This window comes from Cyanistes caeruleus, chromosome 7, assembly GCF_971803275.1.
Source record: "Cyanistes caeruleus chromosome 7, bCyaCae1.hap1.1, whole genome shotgun sequence".
Classification (NCBI taxonomy): domain Eukaryota; kingdom Metazoa; phylum Chordata; class Aves; order Passeriformes; family Paridae; genus Cyanistes; species Cyanistes caeruleus.
This window is the reverse complement of record NC_141707.1, coordinates 27,923,835-27,951,199: the sequence shown is the minus strand read 5'-3', so window position 1 is coordinate 27,951,199 and position 27,365 is coordinate 27,923,835. Positions and strand designations below refer to the sequence as shown.

General features: G+C 38.3%; 1 long non-coding RNA gene across 1 annotated transcript; it reads right to left on the bottom strand.

The window, feature by feature from the left end:
- Positions 1-13,454: 13,454 nt before the first annotated feature.
- Positions 13,455-21,160, bottom strand: LOC111931802 (uncharacterized). The gene is made up of 4 exons (XR_002865749.2): positions 20,997-21,160; positions 20,099-20,140; positions 15,602-15,696; positions 13,455-13,683 (listed from the first exon to the last, which is right to left on the bottom strand). It is a non-coding gene; the product is annotated as an uncharacterized LOC111931802 (long non-coding RNA).
- Between the last annotated feature and the right edge of the window lie 6,205 nt (positions 21,161-27,365).

The following is a 27,365-nucleotide window of genomic DNA, read 5'->3' as shown; positions in this document are numbered from 1 at the left end:
AGAACGTAACACTAGCATTTAGAACAATTTATGTTGTGAATGTGTGAATATGCTCTCAAGTATAAAACCCCAAATTTTATGGTTGGGAACCATGGGGAAAGCACCTAACAACAGACTGTTGTATGTCCCTGAAAAACCAGTGGATCATGCAACTACAGGCTTGGAAAACACCTCAAGTGCTCATTCTGTCTCTTTTGGTAAACCACAGTGACATTACCCTTACCCGAATAATTTCTGATACATTTCTCTACACAATTATTAAGGTCTTTTAACAGTAAAGAACACTCCATCTCTTCTCTATGTAAGCTCTTCTAGTGCTTCACAATCCTTACTGCCACACACTTTTCCAGACTGAAATTTCAGCCTCCTTTCCTGCAATTTAATTCCTGTACTTTATAAAGAACAGCAGAGTTCTTGATAGATGTCCAAAGAGAAAGTAAGATTTTTTAGCAGTCACCTCTGCATCCACTTTCTGGTAGTTCCATCAGAAAACCCTTCCTTATCTTGCTTTTGAGAAAACGATGTGGGAAAACATCAGAAGGTTTCCCATGGTCAAAATAAATTACAACATGTATTTTTTGGGGTAGTAGCTGCTAGGGAAGTCTTACCTACTGAGCAGCTGAGGATTTTAGAACTGGGCCTTGCTTTTCCTCTTTCCTATTTCCCCTATGGTGAACCCTGTGCCTTCTCTGTGTTTACTCTCAGTCAAATTATCTTCTCCCCTGATATGCTCAATGGGTTATTGCCACTTGATTAGAACGAAGCCTACAGAGCATTCCTCTAAGGGTTTGTCTGCCTTCTGTAATAAAATTGTCTGAGTGTTGATGTGCTCCGCTCCCTGCAGAGGCCTAGGTGTCAAAAACCCTTGCTGCCAGCAAGTCCTAAACTGCGCTTCACTTTTCAGCTGCTTATAAAAATACCTTTTTATCTGACCTTGTTTTGATGGCTCAAATTAAATGCCCTCCTTAATAATGCTGAGAGGATTTCTATGGTTCCTTAGCACCCAGTTTTTCCCCAGGGCCACCTTGCACTAGGAAGATTACCACAAAATATGCTGACATGGTTCACACAGGTGCACACTCTCCCTCATTCTTCTCATTCCCTGAATAAGCTCTGCTCACATCTGTGAACTTTGCCAGTGACTTCAGTGATACCAATAAGTCTCGGTTTAATTAATTTAAAGTAGTTAATTCAAATAATGCTTTTGGTTATGTATAAAGAATTGCAGGTCCTTGATTTTTGTTTCTCTAAATACAGACAAGCCATTTCCCCTTCTCATTTTCTCAGTATTTGTGTCATTCGTATCCATTTAAATACAATCTAACTTCACTTTGGGCTATGGTAAAGCTTCTTCATAAGAAAGTATCTGTTGCTCACCTCAAAACCTGACTAGAACTGAAAGTTTCCTGTGGCAAAGCCGCAGAGACAGGACCTTACTTGGCTCACACAGTGCAGTCTGCTTACCTTGTCACCCCTTTATGCTCACCATCTCACTGCAGTTCCATTTGGAAGTTTAGGTAATTAAAGGCTTTTGAATAATTATGTGAGTGTGCTCTGCCATTTCCCCAGATATTTCCAAAAAAATTCAGCATTCAGTGGAAGCGGCACATCTGTTTTTGAAAACAATTAAATTATTAGACACAGAGTAATTCAGTTAGCCCTACAGATGACTTGAGAATTTTGACATATAATCAATAAACCTGGAATGTGAGAAATGGAAATTGGATTTGGAAGATTAACAAAGCCTGCCATTGAAAGATTGATTTTTGCATAAGATTCTGCCTTAATCAGAATTCCCAAGGGGCCCAAGTAATAGCTAGCTAATGTTGCTCAGAAAGAAATAATAAGAAAAAAAATATTATTGAAGAATGGAGTTCTCAGCTTCCCTTCCAAGGTCACCAAAAATTGTCTTATTTCACAGGTTTCAGTAAAATAAAAAGCATCTGTTTCCTTGTAACTATGTTGCAGGATACTGTCAATTTTTTAAGTTTATTTTAGCCAAAGTTCAAAATAAGAGCAGAAAACACAGATTTTTAGGGGAAAAAACAGTTCTACTCTACTAAAGGCTTAGTATCCTAAAGTAAAACAAGAGTCAAAATTTCTGTGGGGGGGAGCATGGGACATCAGCACTTTGCCAGCATATCTTCATCTTTTGCAATATTACTGCCTTTGTACAGGGATTCTTTCCAGTATTAGAACAGGACCAGCCTGTAGATGGTTTTGATTAGGGCCTCCTGCTCAAATCTGATGATCATCCAAATCGTAGACCTTTTAGAACTATTTGTGGTGTTAATTCAGAAAACTTAATGAGTCTCTAATGAAACATTTCTAACTGCAGCATGTTTCTGTTACCATACCTTCCTCTGTGTCAAAGCATAAGCTGTTTCAGTAATAAATGATAACTGCAGAGATGATCTGGAAATGTCCTGGCTGCTGGAACCTGACTGCCCATGCTCCTGCAGGGTGAGGATGCCCTGGTGTGTTTGGGTTGTTGTAATTAGCATGTGCTGTGTGCAATTTCTCAGAGCAGTCTGGCAGCCCGGGGTTTTTGGGGTCCTTAACAGGCAATTTATATGGAGATTCAATTTTGTGACTAATGTTTTCTGGATGTAGAGGCGTTCAGTGCTCAACTGAAACCATTTAATTAGCAGTAGAGATGGAGCTGAAAGAGGACCAAATTACCCCAGGATTTAGAGCAGAATTATTTTATTATTTGATTTACAGCATGGGGAAATGCTCTAGTCAATGAACAGATTCTGAGGTTGTTTCTTTCTTTGGTTTGAAAGAGAATTTTTTCAGGACTTTGTCACTCATAATAGCTGTTTAAGGAAGAAATATCCTCATCAGTCAAATCTCCATAAAAAATATGGATTATTTTGTTCTTTTTGTGCTAGACTGATGAAGGATCTTTCCTCAAAGTCAAAAAACATTTTAACAGATTGCTAACCATCTTCAAGAATGGATTTGGGGAACAACAGAAAAGACCATGAGGCAAGTGCAATATTTAAAGCAGATAAACTGTTTTAAAATAATCTTCCCTTTCTTTTTCCTAATCTAAGACAAACAGAAGGGGAGTTTTATCCACTAACTCTATAAATAAGGTCTCTCTGAATTTCTTCTAAAAGCAATGAAATTGCCTTTATTTAGCTGCTTTCTGTGTCAACAAATGCTGAATTATGCATGGAGGCTATGATATTGTGATACTCACTTTTAGTGACCTTATAAAAGCCAGAGAGAAATCAATATAGATTGCAGTGCTAAAAATGCTGGAAAGCTTGGTGATCAGAGTAAGCAGCCAAAGTCAGGTTAAAAAAAAATCAGGGTCAAATATCATTTTTAAGTGAGCTGATGCTTCAAAAACTTGGTTGATTCTTTATGGGCTTTATTCTGTTTTTTTGGGGGGAGTTAGCTTTTGGTTTTTTTCTTTTTTAAGGAAAGATTGATCAGCATTAAAAACTTAATAAAGACATCTCTGAAAAAACTTTTTTACTCTTGGTCTCCATCATTGCTGCAGCCTTAAAGATATCACTTTAATTTTGCTGTTGACCTTAACTGAGATCCACGTTTGCCTTAGATTCATTCCAGCACTGAGGAAAAGGCAAAAAACCCTCCAGATACTCCAGGAAGTATTTCCCTACCAAAGACAAAGCACCTTTTGGGAGTCAAACTTTACCTGTGTCACACCAGTCAAATGAAAATGCATTCTGAAGAGTTTTGTTCCATGAATTTCTTTTCTCTCCTTTCAAATCCATTTTTTTCTTTGTCCTCCAGACATGCACCAATGGGTTCCACAACTGAATCAGTCTCTGTGGTGAAAAGTTAATCTTTGTTTGCTTAATCTGGTTACCTTTTGATTGCAGTGGTTCCTAGTTATTGTGTTGTAAGATAGTGAATACACATTCTGTGTACATTTTTCCTATTATAGTTTATACATTCCTACCATATACTCTTCTTTTCTATTTTCTGCTCAGCATTTGGTCTATGTAAGGCATTCCTTTTTTTTTTTTTTTTCATTTGCCTTTTTGCCCTTCTCTGTACTTTTACTCAAGCTGTTAAATCCTTTGGGATGAAATGGCCAGAAGTGTGTTCAGTATTCAAGACATAACACAGCCTTAGACAATGGCACAGCGATGTTCTGTGCTTTGTTATCTAATCCTTCAATAATAACTTACAATATTTAATCTGACAACTGATTAGCTTTTGAGATCTGAACTGAGGTTTACAATGAATTATACACAAAAATCAAATATAACTAAAAAAAGCTTTGTCCATATTATAATGCAATAATACTCATAGATCAGAGCTAAAATTTCTCAACCACCTGCTCAGAATAGCTAATATAGCTCAATAGAGCTCAATATCCATATCCATGGAATAATTTTCAAAACTCCAGTATTGAAATAAAAGAGATACCTCACTTGATGCAGAGAAGAGAGAGGTGAATTAGAGATAGAGCTGGAAAGAAGGGAAAAAATACAACATCAGAGATGATGTCAGTTGTAAATTAGAGGGGAAAAATGTCTGATTTATTAAAGAGAGTGGAATGTAGATGCTGTTATGCTAAATTGTTAATTAAAATGCAAAAGATGAGTCTGACTTAAAGAAAAGAGGAGTATTTTGAGATTATGATGCTTGGCCATTTGAAATCTTTGTGATTTATTTAACAAAATCTCTAGCTTCCAGAGTACAGCTGAACTCAAATTGCTAGCCTTAGACTTCTTTTCCTCCAAATGGTTCTCTTACCAGAAGGCTTAAAAATAGATGTTGCTATCATATTTTTTGTGAAGTGCACCCTGCACAGTGGCAGCTGCAGCCAGAGAGGAGTGACAGTATGAGAGACATTCCCCTGTGGTGCAGACAATGGTGAGTCAGGCTGATCCCCTGCAGCTCACAGAGGTCCACTAGTAAATTCTGTGAACCTTTGTAGCATTTATAAAAGGCTTCAAATATTAAGAATAATTAAAAAATATCCCCATTTTTTCATTTACTTTTTTTCTCATTTTCTGGCATTTTCTGGTTTTTAGAAAGAAAAAAAGAAAATAAAGGGGGAGTAGTTCAGCATTTAGGAAGTTTACATCTATCCAATTTTGATTTAGCAATCAATCAATCACAGGGTTTTTTCCTTTTTATTTCCCCCCCCATAACCAATAATCATGCAATGAGTCAGAGACCTCATTCCTTCACTCACTTTTTATGACAATAACTGCTTTGACTTTGGCAAATCAAAAGTGTTGTAAGAGCATGATTGGTAGTTATTATGCAAGTAAAAGGTTTGTCAGAACAGTTCTGATAATTCTTCCAAGTAATGGTGACATAAAGTGAGACATAAATATTTCATAGGTGGCTCAGCTGACTACCAGAAGAATGATGCAAAAGATCCAATTAATTGCATATAAATAGTTGACTTCATGAAAACTCATTGCAGAAGTCTTCAAAACTTGACACCAGGTTATTAATGAAGATTACTAAGTGAAGCAAATCTTCATGCAGTCTAATTCACATCAAAAGTTTTGTGTAAGCAGTTAAAATTTATTATTTTCTTGGGAAACCTGGGATGATTTGTTTTGTAGTCTCTGCCAAAATACATTTTTTTTTATAGCCAAATTGAGACCTAATTTAAAAAAAAAAATCACTTTGGTATGGGCTTTTTAACTTGGAAAGAAGATATCAAAGCAGTGATTTATCCTATGAAGGACCTGGTCTTCACTCAACTATTAAAGAAAATTAAAGTAATGAAGACATACCAGAGCTACCAGGGTCTGAATGTAACATTTTGAAAGGATAGGTGAAGTAAACTAAGAAGTGATTTGGTACTTTTTATTTCCCACTGTAATTAATCATTGTTCTATTAAGAGTTTGTCTCATGAGCAATCACTGACTGCTCAGACCTTCTAATGAATATTTAGAATATATGGTAAAAGAGATGTTTCTGTTATCATCAGATCTCTTTGAAGGTATAGGCAAGATAATTTGTCTATCAAATAGAAAATAATGGAGAAGGTTGTTTTCTCCTTGCACATCTTGAAAGCATTGATTCAAAAAAAAAAAGTTTTAATGAACAAGAATAACACTTACTTTGACATTTTCTAGCATATTAAAGATTTCATGAATAAATAGTGGGAAATAAAGATACCTTTAAGCACTACAATTGAACTGAAGCATGACACTTTAATTTCTTTAAGCTTTGGATCTTCTAGTCATTTGCATCAATGACACATCAGAGACTCCAGGACTCTGTTCTTGGGTTTGGCTTTTCATTGTTATTTTGTTTCTATGAACTACACTTCACAGTGTGTTTTACAAGTCAGTCATTTGCAAAATTGATCCCATCAAAATTTTTCCTTCTCATGGCAAACGGCAGCATGCTATAGCCCTGCTGCAGAGTGCACCCATTCCTGCAGGGAGCGGGTTGGGAAAGCTGATTGATGGAGTCAGAAAGCCCCGAGATTGGGTGCATTCAAAATTCACTCAGATTAATTTGTTTCTATTGTATACCAGATTCCTACATCTTCTTTCAGGCACAGATCCCAGATCAGAGTCAGTCCTGCAGAGTGTAGGAATAGAGAAACGCTCTTTTCCCTCCCTCACTTCCAAGTGTCTGGTTCTCCACCCAACATGACTCTTTAAGCCACTAAACTGGGCCCTACACTTTCCTTCACCATTTATTTGCCTTATTTCAGATCCCTTGTCCCTCTATGGAAGAAAACACAGTTATACCTTAGAATGGTTGCATTTTATGGCTTCTTTGGGCTGATGAAAGGGTGAGGAAATAGACAGGTTCCACATATTTATCTTCTTAACATAGCACGGAGCCATCAGCCTTTGGCAATAAAAGCAATTAACAGTCTGGCTAGTTATTTAGCAGGCATGTGCTGCATCAGAATACACTGCTTCAGGCAATTGAGGAAGACATTGACCACAAGAGTCCATCTCCAAATCTCTGATCAAATGCCTTCATTGCAAATCTTGAAGAAATTACATAAATCCTAACATATGACGTTGTTTTCAATGCCCAATAAAAAGATACAATGGGACCTTATATTTTTTAACTACTGAGAGAGCTGATCAAAACATTTGTAATCTGTGGTATTTATGGAAAATATGTCCCAATTTTCACTACAGTTCTGATGGCTCAACATTAATTTGTTGCTTTGGAAGGCTTTTTTTTCTGAACAGCTTTTATAGATACATTTCACATTCAGCCTCATTCCTCCTCCTCCACAGCAGACAGGCCTCAAAGTCAAATTGTTTTTATGAGCTCCCCCCCATTCTACTTGGACCCTGTACAGTTTCTCTCCTTGTTCAGCCCCTAATTCTAGAAATGTGAGTTACTCCCCAGGGATTTACAGAGTGTGCATTAACGATGCTCAGCAGGCACCATGGGGTTTCATGCAACTTGCTCTGAGAAACTGGCTTGAATGTTGGGGAACTTGAACACTGATTTTTTTTGTCAACTACAAGTTCTTTTTTTGAAAGACACCTGTGTTTCATGCTTTTATAACTTGAAGTTATCAAGTGCTTCAAGACAAGCATCACCTTAAACTACACATCTTTGTATTAAAATACAGGATTCTTCAGTGCTTTGCACATTGTGACCTTTCTTCAGAGCAGATAATGTCATACTTTCATTCTTTGTTCTCAACTTTGTTTTCAAGGCTACATCCAAAGTGCTTGGCTTGTTTACCCTGTTCTTAAGGCTTCTTTTTTCCTTCTCAGGAGATCAGAACTACTTAAGTGAATTTCCTTTAGTGATGGAAACAAGGTAGAATTTTTTGCTTTTCAAAAAAAAAAAACAAAAACCACCCCAACTCTTCAATTCTTACCATCTTTCAAAACACAAAAAAAACTTTATTCCTCAAGGCACATACTAAATTTATTCAGTTTAGCCTTTCACTCACTATTAAAGATGTCAAAAAATTTCCTCCCCCCCAATATTTTTCTTATGGCCACAGAAGAAAATTTTCTTAATATTACCTAAAATATCTTTTCAGAAGTTTAGGTCCTTGCTTATGAATGCTACTGATGACCATATTTAAAATTACAAATCTTAAATCGTAAAATTACAAATCTCCACTTGCATCTGCCATATCATCCTCCAGCCCATATTTGTACTGATCTATCATCAAATTCTGGAGGCAGTGTTAAAGCAAATTGAACAATAAGTTCTCTAAAAATGCATCGAAATTCAGATCCTCTTTTGGTGACTATTACCAGATGTAAAACAACACTTGATAGAACACATCTCAGCACCTCAAGGTATTTCCAAGAGCAACAGTCACGTTCATTTGCAGTCTCAGAATGAGGAAAACATCAAACTAAACTTCTTTCATTAAAATTTGAAAAGGAATGATCTTTTGACCGCTGAGAGTAAAGACACGTGGCTAAATAATCCTCCACTGAGAGGGCCAAATTCCCTGTCTTCTGCTCCATCCCCTCCCCTATATTCTCTTACTTTGCCCCCCCCAAAAAATTACTTTTACCTTCATAAGTAATCTGCTATGGACATCACCTTAAAAAATCAACTTTCACACATGCAAATGTGTGTCAATATCCTTAGTGCAGCACCAGTCAGGGATTTGCTGTATAAGCCATAGCAGAGTGCCTAGCATTCTGCTAAAATTTCTTGTATGTTCTCCTCAGAACTATTTAGGAGCTGCAAATTATAGCTCTATATATATGTAAAAATACACACACACACACTTACTTTAACAGCTGGAGAGAGACACTGTTCTCACCCTTTTTGCCTAAAATGTGTTGGGTTTTTTCCTCTTCCCTCTCCTTTCAAAAGCAACATTTTGCAGTGACTCAGGCTGAAATGTGAATTTTCTCTGTTGCTAGCAATTCTCTAGTAGCTATTGTAATTTTCTCAAGGACAAAGTAAAGGGCATAAGTAATTAGGCATACATTAATAACACACATGCAAACCAAGATGCCCCACTGAGCAGCCTCTCTCTCCATTACTGTTTTTAAATTTTTTTGTTGAGTTTAATTTAGTTAACGTTTTACTCTGTTGGTTTCAAATCATCTCCAGGAGAACACAACTCCTTTAAGATCCTCAGGTGACCCAAACTGTTGAAATCAGTAGCTGTCAGCAACCCATGAGGTGACTGGGATTGATGCAGAGCTGGATTAGGGCTGCTAGCAAATGGGCAGTGAAATGTGGGACTTCAACTTAATGAAGAAATCAGAACAAAATTGTGGTCAGTCAGGACAGCTCCAAATCTGCTGACACTCTCAGTAGCTATCACTGCTGTTCGTCACAACGTTGTTCTGAGTACAATTGTTGGAATTTTGTGCCACTGTGTTCTTTGCCAGGCTTTCCTTCAGTATTTCATTTGAGGTATCCAAGGCAGGATTCCTCTCCCCCCTGCCCTGCCTGCAGTACAGTCAGCACAGAAGGGTCCTGACAGCCTGGGATGTGCAAATGCTGCCAGAGTACTTGAAGAGAAGGAATAGCAGAAAAACTGTAAGAGAAAGTCCTGGAGTTCCTGCTGGAAAACACCATCTCAAAATACTGGAAGGGAGGGAGTCAAGCTACAAACAGCATGTTTTGGAGCTAGCAAACAAAAAGTACACAAGTCTATCTATCACTGAAAGGAAGAACAGTAGGAGAATAGAGAAGAGTAGGAAAGAGTAGGAAAATGTGACCAAAAGAAGCAATATCTCTCTAATATAGGTCCACCTCAAACATGACAGAACTGGTTGAATGCAACTTAAATATTTAATGATTCCCAAAACTCATCCTGAGTAGATTCACATTCACTAATCAGAGCTTCATAATTCTTCATTGCAACAGATTCAGCTTATCATTCCTGCCTTTAACCAGATTTGTTTATTCTTTACAGCCCTCTCAAATGTTTCAGGCTGTTTGTATAGCTGGAGCTCAAAATTAATTTTCAAAAGCCTAAAATATTTTAAAAATAAAGAATAATGGAATATGCAAGAAAAGCAGTACTTATACACAAAAGGTAAAGCAACTTTCTGAAAAGCAATCTCAGGTCTTACATCAGATTTCAGACCTACTTCCATGAAAAATGCCAAACTGTGAAGTTAATACAAAGATGTTGATTTATTGTCTTTGAAACTTTCCAGTAGTAAACAATCCCTGTCTTAACATCTCTTTTAAAGAAGGGTCAACATCCATCCCTGTCCCAAGTCTTTGATGACTGTAGCATTTAATTAGATTTTTTAAGCTTAGGTACCTAAGCAAAACAATTTACCACACACATAGATCAGAAAATAAAATTCTACCCTCACAGTCTCCAGTTTAATCCTTTAGAGGGCATTTCCAGAGGCTGGCAGCTCTGATCATTGAGCATTGCTTCTCTGAACAATGACTGCTTCATAAAGCACTCTTTCTTTTAAAGAGTATTGTGGGGTCATTTGTAGAAAGACTTGTGTTTCAAATAAGAATATCTTTATTCTTCTTTGACTCAGTTAACATATCAAGTCCCTGTCAGTAATGCCAATGGGCTCTATCCACTCTTCTGGTGCCTACACAGGATTTCAAGTGTTCACTACAGAGCCTACTCTTTCATTTGTGCTTAAACAGCTTGAAAGAGAAGCAGACCTCAAAATACCACTCTTACAGACAAAAATGCTGCTTATTTTCTACTACTGGATAACTGAGAAGCAATCACCAGCTGTTAATTACCATGTGAGTCCTCTTCCCTTCTCAGGGATGCAGCAAAGCAAATCTGGATTCCATTCATCCCATTCATCCAGTCCAGGGATGCTTCATCTCACTTTAAAATGCACCATCCTGTTGTGTATCAATGTGTAAAGGACTAGCAGATCCACAGTACTCATGTCATTTTTTTATAAGAAAAACAATGGAAAAAAAAAATCAAGCAAACACTGAAAAACCCCAGTTTTCTATGATGAATTTCAAGTGTAACTGAAAGAGTCCAAGATAAGAAGCAGTAAGCTCGTACTCCAGTATGGAGGAATCAGCACAACCAAAAATAGAAAGCTCCTAAATTATAGTAGCAAAGCACTGGTCAATTCCAAGGCCATTTCCAGAATCAATTCCCAGGGAAAGGTGTAGGCAGCCCTGCCACTGGATGCCTTTATGAAGACAGACACAAGTGGAGTTGATTCTGCACTGGAACAAGGGAATAGATGTCCCTATAGTCCTGTTCTCTGTGATTTGGTGGGAAAGGGCTAGAAGACAATACTAATCAAAATGATCAGCACTCTTCTGTGACAGAAAAACATTTCAGCAGGCCTTCCTTCACCTGGCATTAAAGTGCAACACAAGTGCCTGGTCTCTTTAATAGCCTTGGTCATGATTCAGTATTAAGGCAATATGATGGAATGTGCTTGGTTCAAAAAAAAACGTAACTATTTCCTGCACACTGGTTATGAGCATTTGCAGAAACTGCAAGTTTTCTTTCCTCACAGGGAAGGCATGTTTTGATTTATGAACTGTAATAGTGAGCTTAATTGGGAAGGAGATATCATTGTTGACAACTCTGTCTTCACCTAGTAACTAATGGAATAAATCTGCAGGGAGAATTTACCTCATCAAGGTTCCGGACAGTGGCTTTTGGAGGCCACATAATTTCTAATGTCTTTGCAATACAGCTTGCACTCTGAGGCCATTGGCTCTGCATCCATGAACAGCTGTCCCCAGAGCCTCAGCAGCAGGGCTGCTTAAGAAGTGGCTAACAGAGAGTAAAAGTACTGGACCACAGTGCAAATATCCATCTACATCATGCAATGGTGTGTCACACAGACATCTCCAACACCATGAACCTTGAGGCCACTCACTACAGGGTCCAGATCAATCAGCAGATTGATCAGATGGGTCTGGGGCAATCTGGCCCAGGGATAAATAGCTTGAGGCAACCACTGCATGAACAGGACATGCCAGAAACTGAATATGAACAGAACTAGAGACAATTAGCTTGGCTGTCTGTCAACCATATGCCTTTACTGATTCTAGCTGGGGAGGGGTGTTGTTAAATGTGTCCAGCTGGTTTGGCATTTGTTGTTTATTTAGTGACAAAACATTAATTTAGAAGGCAGACATGTAAGCTTTCTCTTGAGCATATTTTCATTGCCATTATAGTTCCTGCTAGTGTATTTCCCCTTCACTATGATCAATTTCAGTCATTCAGGACTGAGTTTATGGAGCCAAGGGACCCACATTGGACACACCCATGTTATAAGAATGGGGCTCAGGTGTATCATGTCCCCTGTCCAGAGGAACACTATCTCACCACGTGTCTAGACTCTATCGGGTTGTGTAAGGTGAGGCACAGGACATCCTAAATCAAAATTCACTGTTTATCAGCTAGACCCTGCAGATTCTTGAGTAAACAGAGGATTCATTGAACTAATGGACCATTCAAGCATGTTAACCCACATAATTGTTTGCATGACATCAGTCACAGGCATCTCAGAATAAACTCTGCACTGCTTGTATTGACAAGTGCCTCATAAATAGCAGAGACTGAATGTCACTGCCTTTCTGGGCAGTACATTCCCACCAGTATGAGGGCAGAGATTACTGTCACAAGCTGCAGTCCCTCTTCAGATCGGGGATTTTTGGTTTCCATTGGCTGATTCAAGATGGTTCACCTTGAATTGTAAAAGGAGGTTTTTACAGGACCAGAGAACTTTTAAGTGGAGAAGACACAGAGTGTAGAAAGGGTTGTAGAGAAGCTCTACACTCTGAGGAATATTCCTATAGCTGCTCTGCTTCCCACCCCACTGTAGATAGGGAATGCAAACCTTTCTTGATACTTGAGTGACCAAATTAATAATTTTCCTTCTTAGTAGAAAAGAGGAGAATGATTCTGTTTTACCTTATAGCATTCTTATTCCTAAAATTATCTTATTGCTCTCTAAACATTACTGATGTACCCACTTTTGGATATCACAAACAGGTCCCTTTCTTTATGCAATTTTTACTCTGAGACTAGGGCCATTTGTGGTCATTCATATTTAGTTAAGGTACCAATCTTTCCTACTCAAAAGAACAAAAAATTTTTCCTTCTGATGAGGGAAAGCCTAAAAGAGAGTTTTCACTGTTATTTCCTTTTTTACTATACCATCCACCCACTGAAAAATGGAAAGATTCCCTTCCATACAATTCAAGGCTCAAGGCTGATATTCTTTGTTCTCTATTAACGTCCCAATGCATGTGAAATAGCAACCCAAATTCACTGATTACTCATTTTGGCCTTGAGTTTAATGATGTACAGATATTTCTTTTCTTTCAGCAGAGACTACCTACTTTTTTAAGACATGGGAGTACAGCGCAGAAGTAAAGGCACTTCATTATGTTTGATATTCCCCTTCAGTTTCTCAAGGATGTTTCACTGTACAATTATAACAAGACAACAAAAGAAAACCTCTTCAAACTGTTCAGGAAAACTAGAAGTAGTTTCTGTGTGATTGCAAAAGCCAGGTATGGAACTCATCAATTGTTGTTTACCAGATGGAAGTAGTTTTCAACATTTTTTAATTTACAGCTTCTGTGCAGATTATGACATTACTAATTTAACTTCAATGGCAACAGGTTTAGCTTGGCTTGTTGTTCTAGAATCCCCTAGAACAAGCCATTGGGTCCCAGGCAGAAAGCAGTGCCAAATATTTGTATTTCTTGATCCCTCTTCATACATCACATATCCCTCTTCACTCTTTAGCAAAACACCTCTCACTCCCAGAGAATTTCTGAAGAAAAATGCAGAATTTAGGCATGTAGATTAGCTGAAATTTTTGTAGTGCAACCTTTTTCTCCCTTAGAAGTGAAAAATAATTATAGCAAAAACTCTAATAAAATGCAAGGGGCCCGTAGACATCCTATCGCATTTCTATATCCAAGCAAGAAAGCAAAGGATTTCCTGTTGAAATTATATTTTTCAGTGGAATCATTCTTCTCCTGTCCACATACTTCTACAACAAGTTGCAGCTAAAAAATGTACATCTGTTGAAAGGTAAACAGGCAGGGGTGTTAGCATTGCTTGCATTCATACCAATAATATGAAAGATCATCAGTGATGATTCAGATCCCATGGCATCCCTTGTAAGAGATTTGGCAGCTTGCACACCTAATTATACACAGACACTCATGCTACTGAAGGGACAATAATCACTTATTTGATGAGCACCTCCCCTGGATTCTCAGAGAATATTCCTAGACAGAGGGCTGTCATCTTTTTCAATTAGCTCTTCCTCGACCCCATTACCCTCTTCTCCCCCTACTCTTAATCTTTATTTCAATAACCTTAACTTCTAGAAAAATGACAGAAGCCAGTGGCAATATTTCTTACTCCAGCTTCACAATAGGTAATCTCTTGCAATATCATTTTAATAACAGAAGAACAATAAAATATCGTCTGAGAAAAAGCACAAAGAGAAGGGGAGAAAGATGCACAAAAATGAATGACAAAAAAGCAGGGTGGAAATATGTCCTCAAGTGTTTCTTAGGGCATTTTCTTCTTTTTCTGTTTGTGCCCATCAACCCAGTAGTACAAGTGCCATGTGGAATTCCCTCTCAGGTCCTGCCATCCTAGCTTCAGTAATGAGCTTCTGATTCAACAACAGCAACATCCAGGATGTCTCAAACTCAATATGATATAAAGAAAATGAGCATCTCTTATTTTATTTCAGTGAGATATGGGCCATTCTGTCTGGTGTAAAGCAAAGCCCACCTGAGATTTAGAAGTAGAATATCCAATGCTAAGCTCTTCAATGAAAGTTACTTCTAGATTTGACTACATCAATTTGTTATGCTCTTATTTGCGAGCTGGACTCTCATCCTAATTACTCCACAATACCTCAGAAAGCAATCAGTTAATTCCTCTTAATCACTCCCTAATTCTTCAATGATTACTTAAGTATTTGTAGCTGTTGCCCCAGTTTAGAGTGCAATGTTGAGTGCCATCAATTAATGGATATTTAGTCTAGAATTTTAGGGGCAGATATTAAGTGCCATTCAAATGCCAACTTGACTTTGAAAGATCACTCTGAGTCAGAGATCTCAGTGGATTGACTCCAAAGAGCAAAGGAAACATGTGATTACAATCTAAAGAATATTTTAACATTTAAGGTAAGTATTCACATCATCTCACTGACATTAAGGCCAAACAGCTATAACTGTGCATACAGATTCCAAATTAATCAATATGCCTTCGTTAGGTTGGGATACGTGCAGCTCCTGCATCCCCCCCAGCAGGGAGCCTGATGGTGACAGACAGCTGTCATCCTCACCCACCCTGCTCTGCTGCCCTGTGGTCAGAATCAGCCTTCCCCAGGTCAGAACTCTCCCTGTGAATGTGTTTTGTACCTGCCTGGCTGCCCTATACCCCGAGGCCCTCAGCATGTTTCTCCCCTGCATCACACACAGCCATCATGCCTTTTTTCTGTTTCCTTATCCCTGCACAATTCTGCTCATCTCTTCTCCTGCAGTATCTAAATGGCAACTTCCCCCATCCCTATTCATTTTGATCCCTTTTCCACACTCAACAGGAATGACTCAGACTTACCTAACAGTAACACACCTCATCCTTTACTCACATTATTTCCTCACCTTTACAGACTTGTCTGAGTCACAGTTCAGGATTATATATGGTGCAAAATGTTTACTTACCTTGTATGCACAGACCAAAACCAGAGAAGCTAAACAACATGCAGACAGTTATCTTAAGACAGTAGGACCAGACATAGCAGTTTACTTCCTGGGGACTAAGAGAAAAGATTCTAAACAGGGAGCATAAGAAGGGATAATAACATCCTCCCTGATTTATGATGCACCCTACAGTCAGAAATTAATTCACAAAATGAAAACTGATGTAACCATGTCTTTAACAATGCTTGTGTAGTCAGAAAAATAATCTCTCAAATGTGTGCAATAACTCCACCTGGTGATTCTCAACATGGTATTGTCAAGCTTAAAGCAGCTTCTTATGAGAAAGAGAGGAGCAGAGGTGTTATAAAAACTAAAGGCCTAATCTGCAACATTAGCAGCAGAGTTCTGATACAGTACATCCTACATTCTGTTAGCACTTATTTGGCTTAACCTGTAGATTGCATTTCAAACTAAAAAATGTACAAATAGGAATGGAGTGCCCATCCTGCCCACAGAATACATTTTGTTTGATAGTAGGAACCACGTACATCCCACAGGAGATTGTTGAACATGTACTGAAATAATTTCTAACTTTATATTATTACATTCATATAAAAAAGCATCACTTCTTTCAAAACTGATTCTTCCTTTTCTAGGAATGGAGCATAACAGTGCAGATGACATTCAAAATGTAAAGCTGAGAAGCAAATAGACCAAACCTCCCTCCCCCCACCATTTAAATCACTGATTCCCAGGACTGCCCAAGCTGGTCCTCTAGAGGAAATTGATTTTTGATACTGGTACCAGAGAATGTTGAGGATTGAAAAGTAAAGCATTGTTATCCTACAGATGTAACAAAAACATTTCTCTGGCCGTTCAGACTAAGAGAGGAACCACGCTAGATTTCTTGCCTCTCACACAATATTTTAAACCAAAAGTTTATCATTCCACAGGTTCTACCCATTAAGAATCATAATAAAGGAAGGAACTCAGTAATAGCACTCCTGAGCATAGTGGCACTTTTCAAGGCTGTAATTCCTGAAAACATTACTTTGCAAATATCATACATATATATTAAGGCAGATATAAGCATGTTTGACTTTATTCCTTGCAACAAGTCCATAATCATTTCGTAAAAAGATGGAAATTGCATGCAAAGTCATTATATCAAGAATGAAAATTTGACATTTCCTGTAGTTAAAAAAATATTTTTAACATTTGCTTATTTTTAAAAGTCATCCAGAAAAGCCAAACTCCTGATGTCCCTCAGCCATACAAGTTATAACATCCCATGGAAAGCACCGAGTGGTAAAGTATGTACTGAAGAAATTAGTACTGCTGGATGTTCTTAGACACTGAAAACCCAAAACACATCAAGCACACAGTACCATCATTTTTACACTCATCCTTGTTTTGTCCTTCTTGTCTCACACATTTAGTGAGTCCAGCAGGAGCAAACAGGGAACTCCCAGTTCCAAGTGTGGAGTGTCACTCACTACCACTCCCATCTGTATTGAGCCTGATATTGTTAGCAATTAGTCACTGGTAGCCCTGCTAAACGCTGTGATTTCAGAGTTTCCTGAACCTGAACACCTGCCACCCCAGACTGACCCAAGGTCATCACAGCCCTGCAGCTTTTCACAATGCCCAGCACTGGTAGCTTTATAGGAACTTTCAAGAAGCCCTTGAAAATAATGTTAAAAGACAGCTTAAGGTCTCAGCTCCAACCAGGAAATAGCTTTCTTCTCACAAAAACACAAAGTCTAGAAACTGAGAGTCACAATTCAAAGTAAGAGAAAATCTGCAAGTGTGAGGGTCTATGTTCCTGCTCCAACTGAGTTATGAATTTAGAAGTGGCTGGGATCTTTGTCATCCCTAAGAACCACTGTCTTCCTCTGCCTAATAAGTTTATAAAACCTCATTTAACTCCTACTTGGAAAGGAAAAAAACAGTCTGACAGACCAACATAAGAGCTCACCTATAATTGTGCTGTTCTATTTCCCAGCTGAGCTTAAAATCACACTCTCATTTTTATTTATATATCATCATAGATATGCTTAGCCAAGGAAGAAATCAAATCACAGGGGCATTTTCTTTAATCTGGTGCATTCAGTTATTATTTCATCAAACAAGATTGAATCACAGGTGGTTTCACTATTAGGGTATGGGATGCTAACTTACATAAGTATTTTAATTCTCACACCTCTTTCGGATTTGATTATTTATAGACAGGCATAACACAGAGCTTATGATGTTTTATGGAACAATTAAGAGCTAAAAAATCAAATTCAGGTGGTTTTTGTACTTTGTGAAACTCCTGGTAAAAACACCTCTAGCTCAGTGGAGAAGCTCAAGCTCCCCCCAGTGCATTGAGATTATGCCTCAATATACCCCTATGATCTAAAAAGATGTTGTTGGTTATCTGTATCCTTGGAGAATTGCTGTCATGTACAAGCTTCTGTAATCCATTTATGTACTTTTGCTTGTTTAAAAAGTATAATCCAGATCCCATAATCTGCTTTATGAGAGTCACTACAATTAATGTAACAGAAACTCTTACTTTCAGTTAAGCAAAATTCCAGAGTTGATCTGAATGAAGGACCAGAAGTGAGGGGAGTATGAGTGTCTTTCTTTCCACAACCCTCTTGGTATGTTTGGAATTTCCATACTGAACTATATATTCTTATATATTCATATCAGGCTGTTGTAAAAGACCCAGCAGTGGAATGGCTCAAGAGCTTCCAGATATGATTCAAGGACCTGTTGCACAATAAAAAGAAGATTTTACCCCACAGCCCATGGGAGCTCAAAGTGTTTGTTGTATCTTCAGCTAAGTACATCACAATGTTGAATCACCTGTAAACCTGCCAAAAGAATTGCAAAGGTTCTAACAGAAGCAAGGGCTTTGCAGTATTTTTCCAGATGGTTTAAAATGTGACTGACCCTAAATATCATCCCCACAGCAGAGTTTGCAGAGGGAACCATGTCCCCACTGACTTCTCTGTCCTGTGTATGAGACACAGGCTTCAGAGCCACAGGTGGAGCAGCCCTGCACCCTCTCTACTTTTGCTCAGGTAAGGGCAGACAGTCATGACTTATTGAAAACAAGGGAAGCCTCAGGGCCAGACAACCAAAGACTGAAATGGAGCAGGAGGAGATAACACCAATTTGGCAATCAGTATTATTTAATTGGGACAAGTGTCTTCACCAATGGCTCTTTGGAAGGAGGAGGAAAAGGAGGCTAAGCTGGCTGCTATCATCCCCAGCTGCTAATTTGTACTGAGAGACAGAGAAATATCAACTGCACTGTTAATTTCTATATTATGGAAATTAATCCTCTCATTTGCACAGTAGGAAGCCAAATTATACCATCACATGCACAAATAAATCTGACATTTTGAGAATTTGACATTGCACCAGAGAGAGCTGGTTTCAGCAATACCTCCCACCTCACAGAGAGAGCATAAGGGTGTCTTCTCTCAACAAAGATACTGTCAGAATATCAGCCAGATCCTCAGCTGATGAAATTTGGCAAAGATCTCCCAGTTTAAAGAGAACAGCTGTGATCTGCCTCCCAGAAAGGCAGATAATAAAGAAAAGTGCATTTTTCAGTGCGACAAAGAACTATTTTTCTAAACTAGCAAGAGAAGTTGCCACAGGACCTACTAAACCTTCACATTCCATTTTCAGTGCATTTCCTCTATGGAGATTTTTCTTGTACCTACCATAGTATTTTTTCTACTAAAAACATAATATCTCATCAGGCATTTCTAAATGAAAATAGTAGAGGTGGGAAAAAAATAAACCTAAAAAAACCCCACAAAAATCCCAAAACAACTATCTGCAGCGATACAGCTTCAGAGTTAAATACTCTGTAAAATCCACATTGTCTGTCACTTGATTTGAATGACAACTACAAAATGCCTGAGGAACATTAGGTTTTATGAAAGAGAGAATTTCAATCATTCTTAGTTAGCTTGGGTTTATTTACTTAAATTTAATTGTTAGTCTATATTTGAGAGTCAAAGACTTTAATATAGATCACGGATTCCCTGGAGGTGGGGAATAATCATCTGCTGACTGATTTTCACTCACCCATTTTTCTCTCCGTTGTTGATCCTGTCCTCTCAATTTTTTATTCCTATATTTCAACTCTAAAAAGTTACTGAAAAAATACATATTGATTCTTAAAAAACAAATAACCATTTAAAAATGATCACACTTTTACTTAAGTCATTGGTCAGTGAGATGAGCTGAAAAATTCATGTTTCAGCAGCTGATATAAATTTTTGACGATAAAGAGCTTGATTATAACCATCTAACGCATTCTGTTCATATCCAAAGCACTCATATATATTTTATCAAACTCCTCAAAACCGATTAAGATTAAACTTTCACTTAGGAAGTGTAATAAAGTGAAGACCAATTTTTCACAGCAAACAGGAGCCACACCTGCCAATTCAATCCTAGCATGATCCACACTCTACACTTAGAAACAGAAATAGCAAATAGTCTCACCTGACTCCAGGATCTCGGGCCTTAGGAAAACACACCTATGTTCTGGAAACAGTAAGAAAAAGAGTAAGCAAGATGACCTGAATTTCATTAAGAAAATCTGCAGAATGACACTCCCACCCCCCATTTTCTTCCTCCATAGAAGCCATTTAAGCATAACCTTGTTTGTAGTTTGTTCTTTCATACAGAAACATAATTAAGATCTGATCTGCAACCACATGCCTTAAATAAAAGGCAGCTGCTCATATGATCTGCTCATTAAGTGCTGTATTCCAAATGCATACAAAGATGCCAAGGTAATTAACAAGGCACAAAAGCTTTGGGGAATTTGCAATAGAAACTCAGTTGAGACTCATCTTTACATTTACAGGATAATAGCTAGAAGTCTATGAATGTAGATTTCATTTTAAAATCTTTTTGCTCTCAGGGTGACATTTCAGAACTGTTCTTTTTGAAAAGTTACATTTTCTAGTCTTGTGGTTCCTAAAGATGCCTTTTTGTGCTTCTAGGATCTATTCCTTCTCTTTTTCTTTAAGCTTCACAGCTTCCTGATAATATTTCATAGAAGGTTTTAAAGATTTTGAAAGTATGAAATTTTCCCATGTAGCAAGTCATTTTTATACCAACTAACACATCCAAAAGTCTATTTACCACCTTCTCCCCCACTCCTCAGCTTCTTTACTTTTCCGCCTCTTTTTACTTGATCAGCCCTAACTTTTCCAAATCCCTATACCATTTTTTTGCAAGGAACAAAACTGTTTTCCACTCTTATTTCACTTCAATACTCTATTTCTTCTTTGGACAGTTAAGCAAGCAGCTAAACCAGCTGTGATAACATAGCTTTCTCTGTAAATAGCACTTAGAGGAAAGAAGAAACTCTTGGTTTTGGGGGGGATTTTACCTTATTTTTAATTAATATGATTCACAAAGTCTTCTTCAGGAGCATTACCCAGAAGCCTGAGTGAAGCGAAATGAATCGTGGGAGGAGAATTTAAAAGCCACACACACATTAAGGGGAAATAGCTTTCTTGGCACAGATGCAATAGCTTCACCTGTAAAAGGCAAGAAAACAGGCTTTCTTACAGACCAGTTAATTGGGTGTGTTTCACAGCTTTCCTAGTATCTAGTTTTCATTGTGCCTGAAGCCAAATCCCTGCTGTCCTCCCATCTTTTCAGTAGCAGTGTCATCCCTCCCTAATTTTTTTTTTCCTTATCAAATTCTGAGGTTTCATAATGCAGTTGAAGACTGAGTAACTGAATTAAAAGTGCTAGAAGACAAAACTTGCAAAGTAATCATAGTGCTGGCTGGAAAATGTCCTTTCTTTGTTTAATAATGCAAACCCACAAATTAAATCAAAATTCAGCTAAAGTTTGAAATAAGATTTTTTTAGTATTTTTTTTCTTGTTTTGTCCAGGCAGAAATCTTGGCTTTCCTCTACCTGCAAGGTTTGCAGCAGACTAACCCACCAAAGCATTCACACGTGTGTGGGATAGTAGACTGGTGTTTTCCCAGGTTCATAGAAAGACCTTTAATCAAGTCCTTTTTGTATGTGATTACCCAGACCTTACAAGGGAGAAACTCTGTAAATCTATAATTAATACTCTTCCCAGGCTACAGAAAATAACTCTAGAACCTGCTCAAAATCAAAGACCATACTTGACCACAACTCCTCCACAGTATAGCAGAGCTCCCTAGCTCTGTTATGTACCATGCTTTCTCTTACACACCCCATCCCAAAATATGTGGATCCTGTGATTTTTGCAGTGTGTGGCTGGGTCAGACAGGGCTGTGAGCTGATGAGATGCTCAAGTCCAATACTCACCAGGATCCCCCTCTCCTCCTCAGGACTGCAAAAGGAATCCAACTGGATTTCACCTCTGACACAATTGTTGCAGTCATCTTCATCAAATTATGAAAGACAAAAGTGGGTCTTAAAATCCTTTTAAAGCTTATTTGTATTCCTATTAGCAAGGTGCAGTAATAAATAACTTCCTTTCTCTGGGCTCAGGAAGGCAGTATCACATGGAGATGAAGGCATTTGAAAATAGACCTAAACTGCAGGATTTCTTCTATTTCCTTAGGGTGCCTGGTCCTGAAGGCCCTTCAAAGACTGAAGCACAGTTCACAGATGCTGACTTTGCTAAGTTTTCATCTCAGGAAAAAAGTGAGAAGAAAAATAAAATACTCTACTGTTGTATCTGCTATATAGAGAAATAATAAATATCAGATATAGATTTTTCCTTCAAGCAAAACAAAGGGGACTGGAAAAACATGAGCTTTGTTGTTATTTCTTATCAAAATTGGTCAAATTTATATGACCTACAACAGTAATAATAGCAATAATAATGATCCTGGTGATGAGGATGAATCTATCAGGATATGCATTATTTTAAGAAAGACTGACAACAAAATACATCTGTGAACCTGAAAAATGGGAAACTTGGGGAAAAAGAAAACAAATAGCCATTTCATGAAGAATAACGAACATAGGACATAAGTCATCAGCGTGAACAGTGAAATAGGGAAAAACAATTAATTTTAAAAGTAGATGGATTTCCAAGGGTAGAGAGGCATGAATGAATCAGCAGATGGAAGCAGCAGTGTTGGGGAGACGACCATTAAAATGTTTAGTGACCTCTGGAAAGCTGACAAGCTCAGCAGTTTGTGGCAGTGTTTCCTCAAAGCCTCAGTCCAGAGCCTCGCTCCGGCTCTCGGGCGCTCCCAGCAGAGCCCCCGCAGTGCCCGAGGAGCTGCCAGCAGCTCACGGTGGATGGAGGCAGCTCAGGGCAGAGGGCACAGGTTTGTGCTGTCAAACAGCAGGATGCAATGGGATCAGGCATATCCAACAGCAGTCTCACAGGCCATGCATATTTATGCATTAACGTGGGATGGTGGAGGTGGAGATGCAAACCTCTTGGAATGAAAACTCCTTGTCCAGAGTTACTTCAGTCAAAAAGCACTTTTCCACTTGTCTAATGCTCTGACGTGGCTGGTAGAAATATCACTGAACTTATCCTATTTCAGCCTCACAGAGTAAGTGGTCATATTCATCACTTTGGTTTTTACTTCAAGAACTCATCCCTGCATTATATATGAGGAATTTTCTCTGTCACGTTATGTATTCCCTTGTGTCAACCACCTTTTGTCCCCAGTGTTCTCATTAAAAAAACCAAAAAGCTATCCTTAAGCAAGCACATTAAGAAACAGAAGTGTGTGAAGAATAAAGCTGAATAATTCAAACCACTCCTTAGATGTTCATGATGATTTTAAGCAAATAATGATAATTTGATTTACATCATCTTTTAAATATGCATTTGATATTTGCTATTCTTATGACAGTTCCCACATAAAAACACAGAACTGGACTGTCCATTTTAACTGAATAGGGGCCCCAAGGCTTTTTTAGTTCTGTTTTCCCAGTCTCGTAAAACCTTACCTCCAAGGGTGGGAATCCAGTTCTGATGCACCAGAATTTCTGCAGATGGTGCAAGCTGAAATGTTGGTTTTGACAAAGTGGCATCTCATTTCTAATAGACAGAAATAGACTGAAAATGCTCAAAGTATCTTGCCAGTGCAACTAAATGTTCAGTAACAATTTTTTTTCTCTTCCAAGTTACAACAAAATCAATGATCTAGAAGAGAAAACTCACAAGGCCATTACTATTTTTCAGCTCTCCTTCCCTGCTTTATTCTCTCATCACTTTGGTCATTCAGTTTCCAGCATCCTCCAGAGTCTGATGGATATTTAAGAGCAAAGTCAGAAAAAAATCTTATAATAAAACTGCTGATTGCTAAAGAAATACAATGTTCTGGCTGATTGGAGTCTAAGACATTTCTGTAGCAATGGGTAACCTACTTTAAATTATTTTCTCTCTTGCAGTGAGTAAAATATAACTAGGCTTTGTTGGGGCTACTACCCCTGCAGTAACAACAGTCCTGTTTCCTCTTGTGCTCTCATGCCTCATCTTTGCATCAGCAGAAAATCTCATTTCTCACTTCTGTATGCCATTCCCTTTCATGAACACACAAATTCCACAATCTAAATGTGACAGATTTTTTACCTATTCCCTCAGACTATCCAGTGCTGAAGATTTAGTGCTTCGAAACAACCCTGGGAACCTTGCTGCATGCCTCCTTGGTAGGCTGGAAAAATATGTGAGAAGAGACTTGCAAAGATAAATCAAAGTGTGAGATACTTTACTAAACTAGAGAAATTTTTATGGCATTTAGATGATACTGAAGCACTGTTAACCAGTGTGTAGATGATTGAACAGGTGATGAATTCCTTAGAGGAAAAAGCCATTAAGAGGTTTTAAATCCATTTCAAAAAAACCAAACAAAAACAGTATTATGTGCTGTAAAGAGCACCAAGATGTCCTCTCCTTCCCTTTCTAATAAAGTCCCCATCAGAATACTCCTGTACAGGTTTCCCAAGGCATTTTGTCAGCACACTACAAACAACACCTGTGTTGAGTTTCAATATGATTTACAAATGAGCATTGGAAGGGAAGTGCTGCTGATAGTTTCCATTTACATCCACGTGAAAACCTCAGCACACCAAGAGGATGCATTTGGCAATTGCATGGGATATACTTCTCATTTCTCAACCAGCTCTCCAACTAGATCTGATTTTGCAAATCCAGTGAAATCTGCTTCTCCCATGTCTCCATAAGCAACAGTGATTTAGGATATCCATTTGCAAAGAATCCAGTCTCTGTCTTCTGGCTGCTTAATATGGACAAGAGATTTCAACACAAGTTTTTTGTGTCTCCAGCAGAATATCTGAGTCAACAAGTTTATTAGATTTCCTCCGTGTCCTTTGAAACTGTCCTACTTTGTTTAACTAATTAAATAACCACTGGAGCAATAACCTGGCTTTCCTCTCACATGCTTGACACCCCTAACCTCTTACTTGTCCAGTGAACATTTAATTACTGAGGTAAACTAAAACATATGCAAGAGGAATGATGAGGAGAGCTTGCCCACAGCATGCGTGACAGACAAGCTATTCAGGCTGTCTGCTGAGCAGCATAAGTTTAGGCAACTACTTTAAATCTTCTACACTCAAACCTCATACATATTACAAACTCAGTCTTGAAAGTGGTATGTGGATAATTAAGAGGTACAGTCCTGTTTGTACATTTTAAACTTAAGATTCTGAGAGTAATTATTATTTTCAACTTCACCTTCTGTATGCTGGGATGACCCCATGCAGTCCTTTAGGTGGTCATGCTCTATATTTGACTCTGAGCTCTACGGATTAACTTTTAGAGTTTACAAGACCAGATCTACCTCCATGAGAATCTTTTTATCAGCCTACCTTACCTACAGTCACTAGTGCAAAAACTTCTGTCATCTGCACTGTCAGTAAATAAAAAAATAATACTCTCAGTAGAGTAGGTACTGAATGAAACCATAATCAGTGTAGGCCTTTAGGAAAAGACAGTGCTCTTGTGAAAGAAATACAAATTTTAGATGGAGAAATGCCCTTTGGTTTCTCCTCATTGACTCTACAGTGTTTAGGGCAATAGTCTTCCACTACAGGGACTCTTAAGTCAGAAAAAAAAATTGAGCCATAAACTAAAACTCCATGCAGTAGAATGAAATCAAGCCTCACTCTTTGTTCTTAAAACTGAGACATATAAAACTGTAAGGAACACTGTGAAACTCTGAGTCATTTATAGCAGATATTTTCTGTTAGCAATTCCCCATGAAAAATGAACTCATCCTGGGACTCAAAGCACAAGAGGCCAGGGCCCAGCAGAGTGCACACTGAAGCGAGAGGTTGCTTCACCCTTTAGTTGTGTCTGTGGTCCCTTGGCTCTAAACAAGTGTTATTGTACACGTGGAGTCCGTGCAGCCCTTTCCAGCAGAGAGCAGGGATGTGCTGACCTTGAGCAGGCCTTAAAAATTGTAGATTTTGTTCAAGTGGAATTAGGAACCCGCAAGGCTGCAACCTCTTTAACAATCCCTTCCAGGAATATTTTCTACCATACCATCAAGAATTCAGAAACATCGGTGTTAGAGCACCCTTGTCAAAATATATTAAATACTTTGTGGAAGTTTTCCCGTATCTGCTGCCCACCACACAGGTGATCCCTGAATGAGCACACTGCCACTTTTGTGCTTCAAATTCTTCTTCTCTGCTGCTTTTGCAGCAGCCACTTCCTCTCACTTCTCAGGGATGTAACCAGCTGTCTGCAGTTTAATTGGGACAGTGAGAACTGCTCTAGGACTTGACAACTTCAAGCACGAAACATGTCCCCCCCTTAGTGACCTGCTGGGGCTGCTGCTTCTTTGACTTGAGGTTTTGTTTGTTTGTTTGTTTGCTTGCTTCTCTGCCTGCTGCTTCTCAGTAGTTTCTGTCCTGAATGAATTCCTCTTGTGTGTCCTTTATAGTCTGGAAGGTGAGCTGAGTTTTTATTTTCTCCTAAGTCTCACAAGTGTTCTCTAAAATAATGCAGGTCAAGGAAATAGAAACATGTCTATTCTAAGGCTGAACTTGAGAAGCAAAGGCTGCTTTAACCCAACTTGCCTGTCACAAGTAGAAATTGTCACAGATCATTCTAAAGGAAAAGAAAACTCTATATTGAGTGGATAGTCTCCTTGTCTGTTATCTCGGTTGTCAACTAGATGGAAAAGGGCCTAGCAGAAAGGTGACAGCAAAATAATGATATTTTTAATCCCTTGCTGGATTAGGAACAATCTTTGCTATGGAAAGAGAAATCTGTTGTAAATGCTAATTATTGTAAGATTTAGAGCCACTGTTATGTTCCCTCCAAAATATCAGAAACCAAGCTTTGTTGCCTGCTGTCCTTTTGGATCCTGTTCAATGGTGAGATGAGGAGCAGGATTGGCTTCTGTGATGTCAACAGGACTGTTCACATGCTTACAGTGATGCACACAATTAAGAATTTTGTTGAAAAAGGGCTAGACTACTTTTCCTTAGTGTTTAATGTTGGTTATAATGTGTTCCACTATTTTCTGCTATATATTTCCTGATGATAACATTTCTTCATCTCTAAGTTGCAAGTGTACCCATTCTAGTGACATAGAATTAATGAATTAATTCATGTGGATGTTCTTGTCTTTACCTGCTGAAAGAGACAGTAATCCATGCCAGTAGATCAGTCTCCCTCTCTAAGTGAAATATTCTGTTTCAGTTTAGCATATTTTTTACACGGTTTGTACACAAGCCATATCCACACCAGGCTGGCAGATGAAATCCCATCACATTTACCTCTCTTGATACTGTGAGATGTCATATTT